This window comes from Dermacentor andersoni, chromosome 2 (genome assembly GCF_023375885.2).
Source record: "Dermacentor andersoni chromosome 2, qqDerAnde1_hic_scaffold, whole genome shotgun sequence".
Taxonomy (NCBI): domain Eukaryota; kingdom Metazoa; phylum Arthropoda; class Arachnida; order Ixodida; family Ixodidae; genus Dermacentor; species Dermacentor andersoni.
The window spans coordinates 156,915,017-156,926,324 of record NC_092815.1 but is presented as its reverse complement, the minus strand read 5'-3'; positions in this window follow the sequence as shown (position 1 = coordinate 156,926,324).

Genomic DNA, 11,308 nt, shown 5'->3' with positions numbered 1-11,308 from the left:
CGTTGAAGAGTGGCACATACCCTGTTGCACATACCCAATAACACAAGTTCACATCAAAGAGGCTTATTTCAGTTCGGAACATGCCCGGTTGCACTCTGTTGCCCGCTATGAAGTTCACATCAAAGAGGTTCATTGAACTAGGGATATGTACCCAGTACCACATACCCAGTGGCGTAGCCAGAAATTTCGTTCGGGGGCGGGGGGGTTTCACTTTGCAGCTCAGCCTCCTCCTTACAGAAATAGTCGAGGGATCAACACATTAAACATTAATAATAACTGCGGTACCATTGCCAAAGATGCTGCAAACGAATTCAAGACAAGTTAAGTATGTATTTTTTCATAAAAGAATGTACTCGTATGTCTCCAAATTGTGCCCGAAATAACTGATATCCATGCTTCCATGTGTTCTGTATATTTAACAAGTGAAGCAAATGTCACACGAACTTTAGAACTATATCAGTTTGAAACCAGCAAAGCAGTGCATGCTGCTGATATGAAAAATGTAAAGGCCATGAAATGTACAAGTTGAGGACAAATATTTTAATGAAAATTTGTAAGCCTCCCGGCCTTTCTCTCATTTGCATCTTTCTGTCATTCTCTTTGTCATTCAAGAACCTTGTTTACATTTTTGTACATATGCAACGACCAGGGAAAAAGCTCAATGACGCTGTCCTTTGTTAGAATGTATTGCGCAGGAGCAGCTGTCACTGGTAGTGTATTGCGAGTAATTGCTCCGAAATTATAGTCGCAACGGACTTGAGTGTTTCGTTGTTCAGTGTCTAAATGCAAGACTCTGGGTTTGATCCCTCGTTCCTACGTTCTGGGAAGACCTGTATCGACAACTTTTGGTCTCAGCGTCATCGCCAAAGCTGAGCGGCAACTCTCACAAGCACGCATCCAAGATTGCCGGGAAAAAGTGAGAACTCTGGAGAACCAAGCTTTCTTTGCTCGCCGTCGGCCCGAGTTTCGATTTCCGAACGGTTTCGCAAGCGTACAGCTACATGGCAATTTTCAAGCCATCGCGCACGGAAAGATGATCTGTCGCACGCCAACAAGATTCGCAGACTTCAAGCCCACCGAAGCAACGTTCAGTGCAAAGCAGGGAAGTGCACGGTTCTCAACATGTCCTCATACAAACCAAACGGATAAAAAGAAGTTTGTATCTGCCGTGGAGAACGCCTTCAGTCTAGTTGATCCCGCGCACCGTGATGAGGCCCGCACTCGTGTTGTGTCTGTTCTCTCCAGACTCCGGGGCCCCCCTTCTTCGTCTCTGTCTTCAGAAGAGCGTCAAGCAGTGAAGAAGCTTCACGGCAACTGCAAGGTCGTGATCCTTCCCGCGGCCAAGGGGAACGTGACTGTTCTGTTGGACAAAGTCGACTACTCCCAGAAGATGTTGACGCTGTTAGAAGACACGGATACGTAAGTTCAACTTGACCGGGATCCAACACCCGAGGTGCAAAGAGACTACCAGAAGCTTGTGGCCGATGTCTTCCGCTTGGTCCCCCCTGAACGCAAGTGAGTGTATTGCGCATTACTTTGTTATAATGGTTCGGCACCAGCTCTTTATGACCTCCCCAAGTTTCACAAGCCAGGCGTCCCCATGCGTCCAATTGTAGATCTAACGCGTTCGCCCCCTGCACAAGCTATCAGGATTTTTACATCGTGTCATTTCGCCCCTTGTCGGACAACGTGTCACTCACATCCGCAACTCCTATGACTTGATGGACAAAGTCCGTGATGTTGTACTGGATAAAAACGACATCTTGGTCTCTTTTGACGTGAAATCGCTTTTTACTAGTGTGCCAACGGAACTGGCCGCGGATGTATGCAGTACCGCTCTGGAGTCGGATGCAACTCTACCCGGAAGATCGCCCGTTGATGCAACGGACCTGGCTCGGCTGTTGCAGTTCTGTTTACCAAACTTGTACTTTACGTTCAAAAAGTGTTTCTACAAACAGGTCCACGGAACGGCTACGGGAGCTTCTATATCGGCAACCGCCGCTAATTTCACAATGGAAGGACTTGAAAGTCGAGTGCTCTTTTCGTTCAGCCCTGCTCCGAAGGCATTTTTTCGCTACGTGAACGACTGTTTTTGCATCATTCACAAAAAAGCAGTCCAGACGTTCACTTCGCACCTGAACAGCATGGAAACAGCGATCCAGTTCACGGTAGATGAGGAAGTCGACGGCAAGCTGGCCTTCCCTGATATGCTGATTGAAAAGAAGATGTCTACTTTGTCGTTCGGAGTTTTCAGAAAGCCAACTCGCATAGGACGCTACTTGCATTTCGACGCTAGCAACCTGCTTCTCACAAAAGGGCAGTGGTTTCCACGCTTCTACGACGCGCGGAGACAATCTGCACAAGACAGGAAGACTACGTAGCCGACGTAAGCGTGGTACGGCGGGATCTATCAGCTTGTGGTTACCCGTGTTCTTTCTTGAATGCTGTTGAACGGCAAATGGCACGTCCACAGTTACCCTATGCTGTCTCAAGTCAAAAGCGCGCTGGAATACCATATATCCCGTCCACAAGTGAAGCTTTAAGCCGTATTCTGCGTTCTTACAATGTTCAAGTGGCACACATTCCGAACCAGAAACTACGACAATCGCTTGTCAATGTTAAGGACAAATTACCAAAAGAGAAATTCCCATGTGTTGTGTACGTTGTCCCATGCGCGGATTGCGACTACGTGTATATTGGCGAAACTGGTGACTTTGAAAGGCGTCTTAAACAGCACAGTTATGACGTGAGAGAAGAAAATGTGATATCCAGAGCTTTGGCTGAGCATGCCGCATCAAGCGGCCACGCAATCGACCGGGGGAAGGCACGTGCCCTTGCCAAAGAAAGAGGGCTATCTCGGCGCCGTTATCTTGAGTTGCTCATGATTCAGACTACGCTGCACACTCTGAACAGGAGCGATGGCAATCTGCCGTAAGTGTATGCGCGCTGCCTGCATCACGTGTTCAAGACTTTAAACGAGCTGTTCGAACACCTTTGTTTATTTTACCTGTGAACAAGGCTCCCGCGTGGGAGCCGAAACCTCTTCTTTTCTTTTAAATTTTACTTTGGTCGGCGTAGTGCCCTGGGTTTTGTCTACCTTTTCACCATAGTCGCAACAGAGAGCCCATATAAAGAGCAGGAGTTTGCAAAATATACGAGGGCGAGTCAAATGAAAGTGAGCCAAGGCGAATATATGACAAACGGGGTACTTTATTTAAAAGTAGCCTGACTGACTAACGAGTCGCGTAATTTCCGTCTCATAAAACTCCTTAGGTTGCTACTTCAAAAATCTAACCGACTCTACGTCATCGTCCGACACGAATCTGGTTCCCTTGGGCTGTTCTTCAAATGTGGAAGTCGCAAGGCGACAGGTCTAGGCTGTATGCCAGATGTTGCAGTGTTTCCCACTTGAACTTTGCCAGTTTTGTATTAAGCAGATCAGCGACGTGGGGACGGGCAATGTCGTGGAGCAAGATGATCCCATTTCTAAATTTTCCACGTCGTTTGTTCTTGATTGCTACACGCAGCCGATCCGACGTTTCACAATATCGGAAATGATTGATAGTCTCCAGGTTTAGCAAATTCGATCAATAATGGCCCCTGATGATAGAAAAAAGTCACCAACACCTTGCCGGCAGAAATGACGGCCTTTGCTTTCCTTGGGGGTGGTGAATTCAAATGTTTCCACTGTAAGCTTTGTCGTAGTGTTTCAGGCAAGTAGTAGCGGCACCATCATTCGTCCTCGGTCACAATTGCAGACAAAATGTCGTCACCCTCATCGTGATACCGGATTAAACGAGTCAAGGCAGCGCCGAACTTCTCCGTCTTCTGGCGATGGTTCAAAATATTGGGCTTCCATTGCGCACACAAGAGCCGTTAACCGAGATGTTCATGAATTATGGTGTGACCCGCACCGTGACTGATGTTCACACACCCTGCCACTTCGTCGATGCTTATCCTCCGTTCTTGTCTAATCAGCCTTTGCAATTGTGTTGGAGGTAATTGCACAGTGGCTTTGGCCCGGCCATGGATCGTTTTTGCAACTTTCACGTCCTTCTTTGAACCTGTTGCGCCAACGCTTCACAATGGCCAATGAAATGCAATGTTCTACGCACACGGCAGCCATGCGGCGACTAATTTCTTTTTGGGAAACATCTTTAGCTGTAAAAAAACCTCATCACACCACACTGTTCAACTTTTGGGGTGTCCGTGATGTCACGTAACCATGTTCAACCCAGTGTATGAGAGCATTAAAGAACATTTATCCTCACCCCTGCATGCCACTTTTGCAAATGAGATGCCTATGTGCTGAGCGCATGCCTCACAAATAATGAACCGAACCATTATTGCGCGGGGCGGTTTGGCTCACTTTCATTTGACTCGGCTTCGTATATTAGAAATGCGAAGGTACAATGGAATATACAAATGTGAAGATACAGCTTGATAAAGGGCAAAAAAGTGCCACTAGAAACAATGTTCACTGCACATATACACAAAACCTCGCAAAAAATATTTAAATATACACATAAGTCTCCAATGAGTCTATGTAAGAAAAAGTAACTGTATATAATGCGTCAAACAAGGCAAATAAACATGTTGCGCAATCATAGATTCGAAGAATCCTAGATTCCGTCCCCATTCCATTCACTCCCCCCGATGTATCACGCGTGATGGAATGCGGCGCGCTTCCTCCCCGTTTTTCTTCCTTGCCCACACAAGACTGAGCCACCATCATCGGCTCATCCATGCCGCCCTCCCCCCTCTTACGCTTTCACTGGCACATACAGCATGCGGCCCGCGGTCACGATGTTATCGCCCTTGGACTTTATCTATACGGAACATGAGAGCGACGGCGACGGCAGGAATACGCCTGGAGTCTCCATATAGCTGCTATAGCAATAATATATTAAGAGTATCCGGCAACTCAAGCGTCCCTTGGCCCATTAGTTTCGGCAAAGAAGTAACAAAATCGAACTATCAACATGCGGCAATTCGCTGCGCCACAACAATGTCTTCTTTTTTTTCTATTGTGGGGCGGGAGGCGCCGAAATGAAATAACGCAAAGGAAAGCATGTTGGCTACAATCGAATGCAATGGGCATTTTGGGCACTTTGGGCACCTAGTTTGGCTACCAAAGGAATCCGTATCCTAGACCGGCGAAAATTTTCCGGAGAGGTCGCGTTCAAACGAACGCGTTGCAATCCGTCGAGTCCCTGCAGTGCTGGCGGCGAGTGACTATACATTGTTTCGTTTTCTCGTCTGCTAACCCGAAAGCGTCCAAAATTTTGCCAGGCGAAAATCCAATCAGCCAGAGAAAAACGAACGCGCATCGAAGTTCGCCGCGCTGTGGTCGATGCAGCACGAGAAAAACGCATGCGTTCTGGCTGGATCGGCAGCCCGCGGGTAGGATAGCGAGAACAAAAAAAAAAAAAAATTGAAGAGGTTCAATGTGTCCTCGCGAATAAAAGTCAAAGTAGAAAAAATAAATAAGAACGTAGTTACTTTGGCTGGCTTTAGTGGCTTGACATGGATGTTCTGGCGTAGGTTAAAAAAAAATTTTATTTTTTTATGTGACATGACGGCACAAATGAACCACCACAACGCTTCGTCTCATTGGACCTCGCTGCGTGCTTTGTCAACTTGTCTGCTAGTGTGTTGGTTTGGCTTGTCTCGTTGTACGTTCCGATGTAGACTAGAAAGTCAATGGACCTTTGGCGTCAAATGTTTATAACAACATTAAACCCATAAAGTCCCGCAATTGAAAATCTAAAGCACAACTTTGGAAATGTCAATGCACCTTTCACATCAAGAGCTTATGAGATTATATCCATAAAGTTTCGCAATTGATATACATGCGCTCCATAGATTGCGCGGCCTCAGCGAGATGCCGCGGCGAGCCCGCTCGCCATCGAAACGCCCTTGAAACGTTGTGCTCGAATGGGACTACTTGGCGTTATGTGAATCTCGGTGTAACCCGCCGTGGTTGCTCAGTGGCTATGGTGTTGGGCTGCTGAGCACGAGGTCGCGGGATTGAATCCCGGCCATGGCGGCCGCATTTCGATGGAGGCGAAATGCGAAAACACCCGTGTACTTAGATTTAGGTGCACGTTAAGAACCCCAGGTGGTCAAAATTTCTGGAGTCCTCCACTACGGCGTGCCTCATAATCAGAAAGTGGTTTTGGCACGTAAAACCCCATAATTTTAACTTCCGGTGTATGGGCGTTGCCGCGAAATCCAGCCCAAGTTCGCAATCTTCGCGGTTAAATGTATTTTCGAGCGTCAAAAAGACATTCTAGACAAAATCTAGAATGATTTCCGGCGCCGGGGGTTGCTTTGGTCGGCGGTGCATGGACAGAACAGAACATGTATCGGCTTTAACTCAGGAAGAGGACCTTAGTGTTGAAGCAATGAACGACAATCTTGTGGGCATCATTAAGGAGTGTGCAATAGAAGTCGGTGGTAACTCCGTTAGACAGGATACCAGTAAGCTATCGCAGGAGACGAAGGATCTGATCAAGAAACGCCAATGTATGAAAGCCTCTAACCCTACAGCTAGAATAGAACTGGCAGAACTTTCGAAGTTAATCAACAAGCGTAAGACAGCTGACATAAGGAAGTATAATATGGATAGAATTGAACATGCTCTCAGGAATGGAGGCAGCCTAAAAGCAGTGAAGAAGAAACTAGGAATTGGCAAGAATCAGATGTATGCGTTAAGACACAAAGCCGGCAATATCATTACTAATATGGATGAGATAGTTCAAGTGGCTGAGGAGTTCTATAGAGATTTATACAGTACCAGTGGCACCCACGACGATAATGGAAGAGAGAATAGTCTAGAGGAATGCGAAATCCCACAGGTAACGCCGGAAGAAGTAAAGAAAGCCTTGGGAGCTATGCAAAGGGGGAAGGCAGCTGGGGAGGATCAGGTAACAGCAGATTTGTTGAAGGATGGTGGGCAGATTGTTCTAGAGAAACTGGCCACCCTGTATACGCAATGCCTCATGACATCGAGCGTACCCGCATCTTGGAAAAACGCTAACATAATCCTAATCCATAAGAAAGGGGACGCCAAAGACTTGAAAAATTATAGACCGATCAGTTTACTGTCCGTTGCCTACAAAGTATTTACTAAGGTAATTGCAAATAGAATCAGGAACACCTTAGACTTCCGTCAACCAAAGGACCAGGCAGGATTCCGTAAAGGCTACTCAACAATAGACCATATTCACACCATCAATCAGGTGATAGAAAAATGTGCGGAATATAACCAACCTTTATATATAGCTTTCATTGATTACGAGAAAGCGTTTGATTCAGTCGAAACCTCAGCAGTCATGGAGGCATTGCGGAATCAGGGTGTAGACGGGCCGTATGTAAAAATACTGAAAGATATCTATAGCGGCTCCACAGCCACCGTAGTCCTCCATAAAAAAGCAACAAAATCCCAATAAAGAAAGGCGTCAGGCAGAGAGATACGATCTCTCCAATGCTATTCACAGCGTGTTTACAGGAGGTATTCAGAGACCTGCATTGGGAAGAATTGGGGATAAGAGTTAATGGAGAATACCTTAGTAACTTGCGATTCGCTGATGATATTGCCTTGCTTAGTAACTCAGGGGACCAACTGCAATGCATGCTCACTGACCTGGAGAGGCAAAGCCGAAGGGTGGGTCTAAAAATTAAGCTGCAGAAAACTAAAGTAATGTTTAACAGTCTCGAAGAGAACAGCAGTTTACAATAGGTAGTGAGGCACTGGAAGTGGTAAGGGAATACATCTACTTAGGACAGGTAGTGACTGCTGATCCGGATCATGAGACTGAAATAATCAGAAGAATAACAATGGGCTGGGGTGCGTTTGGCAGGCATTCTCAGATCATGAACAGCAGGTGGCCATTATCCCTCAAGAGAAAAGTTTATAACAGCTGTGTCTTACCAGTACTCACGTACGGGGCCGAAACCTGAAGGCTTACGAAAAGGGTTCTACTTAAATTGAGGACGACGCAACGAGCTATGGAAAGAAGAGTGATAGGTGTAACGTTAAGGGATAAGAAAAGTGCAGATTGGGTGATGGTAGAAACGCGAGTTAATGATATCTTAGTTGAAATCAAGAAAAAGAAATGGGCATGGGCAGGACACGTAATGAGGAGGGAAGATAACCGATGGTCATTAAGAGTTACGGAATGGATTCCAATGGAAGGGAAGCGTAGCAGAGGGCGGCAGAAAGTTAGGTGGGTGCACGAAATTAAGAAGTTTGCAGGGACAACATGGCCACAATTAGTACATGACCGGGGTAGTTGGAGAAGTATGGGAGAGGCCTTTGCCCTGCAGTGGGCATAACCAGGCTGATGATGATGATGATGATGATGATGATGCATGGACAGCACGAAACAATTTTTTTGGCGTAGGGGGGGGGGAGGCTGAAGCCCCCCCTCCACCCCCACGGCTACGCCCTTCATATAACGATATATAGGGGCGCCCAACTGTTGTCGAGGTCAGCCAAGAATAGGGCTTTGCAGGGGAAATAGGCATTATTGCGCTGGTTTGATGTTGTTGTTGATGATGATGATGATGCCCTGTTTAATGGCACAAGCCAAGTGTGGGGATAGGCCATGAACCGAGTGGTAAAATGATAAAGCACAAAGAAGGGAAAATAAATCAGTAATCGAAGATGAGAAAGAAACCGATAATAAAGGAAATAAAATACTGTATAATAATGCAGCAAGATAGAAAAGTAGAGTAACATGAACTTAATATTAAAATATACGTACGTAAAGGGTCGACGTAAAGAAGGAGAAAGGTTTGAATAATAGCAGTAATAATATTATTACTGTGAATTACGGCAGCAACTGCAAGGCTAATCCCACCAGTAGCCTACAACAACTCAACTCAACTCAACTCAACTTACTGTGAATTTGTGTTCTTGCTATTTGAATTTTCTAATTTAGCAATTTATTGAAGGAGAAATATCTCAATTGTTGAAAATAGGAAACATTAATATGGTAATCTTGTTCTGTTGCAGAGGTAACTAACTATACGTGGTTCGGCAAACGATCTTGCATCTGTATACTAATACCGATGATCCAAGTGAAATTAAAACGGTAATACCTAAAGGCAGCCTTATACTACGAAGCAGAATTTCCAAAATTGTTTTTGTTGAGTAGAAAGCCGCCAACGTGATAGTAAAAAGTGGTCGATGGATTCTGGCTCATTGCAGAGGTAGCATAAAGGGTATACCGCCAGATCACATCTGTGCAAGTAAAAATTAAGTGGTGTAATACGGCAACGGCAGCCTTGTAAATGACACTTTAAGTTGTCGGTTAGGACACCACTGTCCGTTCCAAGAATAATTTAGATTCATTAAGTCCGTAGATTTTTCTAATGAGAGGCTTTTTCTGTCTTCAGTCAAGAAATACTGCCTAATTTCCAAAAATTGTTTTTGTTGAGTAGAAAGCCGCCAACATGATAGTAAAAAGTGGTCCATGGATTCTGGCTCATTGCAATTTTTGGAAACTGTTACCAGCTACAAGAAGTCTTTGAAGGAATCGAAGCACTACTACTTCAATGTGACGTTGCCATCGTTTTTAGCAAGTAATCCAAAAAAAATTTTGGAGTAGTGTCAATAAACGAGACCAGTCACTTATATCTCTCGTTGGCCCTCAGTCGAACCCTATTTCAAGCACTGATGTCGCTGAGATCCTTAACGAGACCTTTAGTGCAGCTTTTCAAGTACTGTAACTGACATTACTAATGTTAGAGACTATGCATGTAACATGAGCTTTCCAATGGACCCTGTCAGGTTTAGTTTTGACGGAATTATCAACATAATTAACAAATTGAAAATCTCCTCTTCTTGTGGGCCTGATAACATTAACACCAAAATCCTGAAAAATACTAAAGTGTACTCCGCAATTTTTTTACTGAAGATATGTGAGTAATCGCTTGAAACAGGAGACATACCGAACGAATGGAAAGTGGCTAAAGTGATTCCACTCCATAAATCTGGCAACAGGCATTCACCCTTCAATTATCGTCCCATATCATTAACTTCCATTTCATGTAAAATTATGGAGCATATAATCTTTTCTCAGTTATCTGGTTTTCTTGAATCATTTTCGTTTTTCACGCCTACACAACATGGTTTCAGGAGGCAGTTTTCCTGTGAAACACAGTTATTATCTTTCAGCAACGAGATTTATTCCATTCTTGATGAAGGTTCGGAGGTTGACGTCATCTTCTTAGATTTTTGCAGGGCTTTCGATAAGGTATCCCATAGTCTACTGTTGTATAAACTTGCTCATCTTCATATCGACCCGAATGTTCTAGCATGGATTCGTTGTTTTTTATCTAATCGCCCGCAGTTTGTCCACGTTAATGGTCTTCAATCATCTTCAATGCCAGTTAGGTCTGGGGTACCACAAGGATCGGTACTCGGACCCTTGTTATTCCTTGTGTACATTATTGATCTGCCTAACAATATAAAATCTTCTATCAAACTCTTTGCAGATGATTGCATACTATACCGTGAAATTAAAAACACTAATGATGTCCACTTATTGCAAGCAGATCTTACCTGCATTACTGACTGGTGTACTAAATGGAAAATGGTTTTAAACACATCAAAATGCAAATCTATGCGCTTTTCACGTCAAGGCGTCTCGTCACCAGCCTCTTATAGCATCAACAATGTTTCGTTAGCCCCGGTTACCTCGTATAAATACCTCGGTGTACATCTGACATCAAATTTATCCTGGAATCAACATATCTCCTACATTACTGGAAACGCGAACCGCATGCTCGGTTACATAAAAAGAAACTTTTCTAATGCGCCCATTTCAGTCAAACTCCTTCATTATAAAACCCTGGTTCGTTCAAAGCTTGAATACGCCGCGTCGATATGGGACCCTCAAGCTAAGTCACTTATATCTGTGTTGGAAGCTGTTCAGAACCGTGCCGCTCGTTTTATCCTCCACAACTATGACCGCACATCAAGTGTCACACTAATGAAAAACACTTTGTCACTACCATTACTTTCATTACGCAGGAAAATTTCACGACTCTGTCTATTTTTTAAGATCTACAATCTGAATCCTGTTTTGAAAAACGCTTTGCTCCTTTCACCCATCTATGTTTCATCGCGCATTGACCATCCACGCAAAGTGGGCGTTCCACTTTGTCACACTACCGCTCGCTTAACTTCTTTCATTCCAACTACGTCATCGGAGTGGAATCACTTGCCAGCAGATGTGGCACTCGCCGACGATCTCGAGCATTTTAAGAATAAGTGAAGTGTCTACATTTCTTCTTC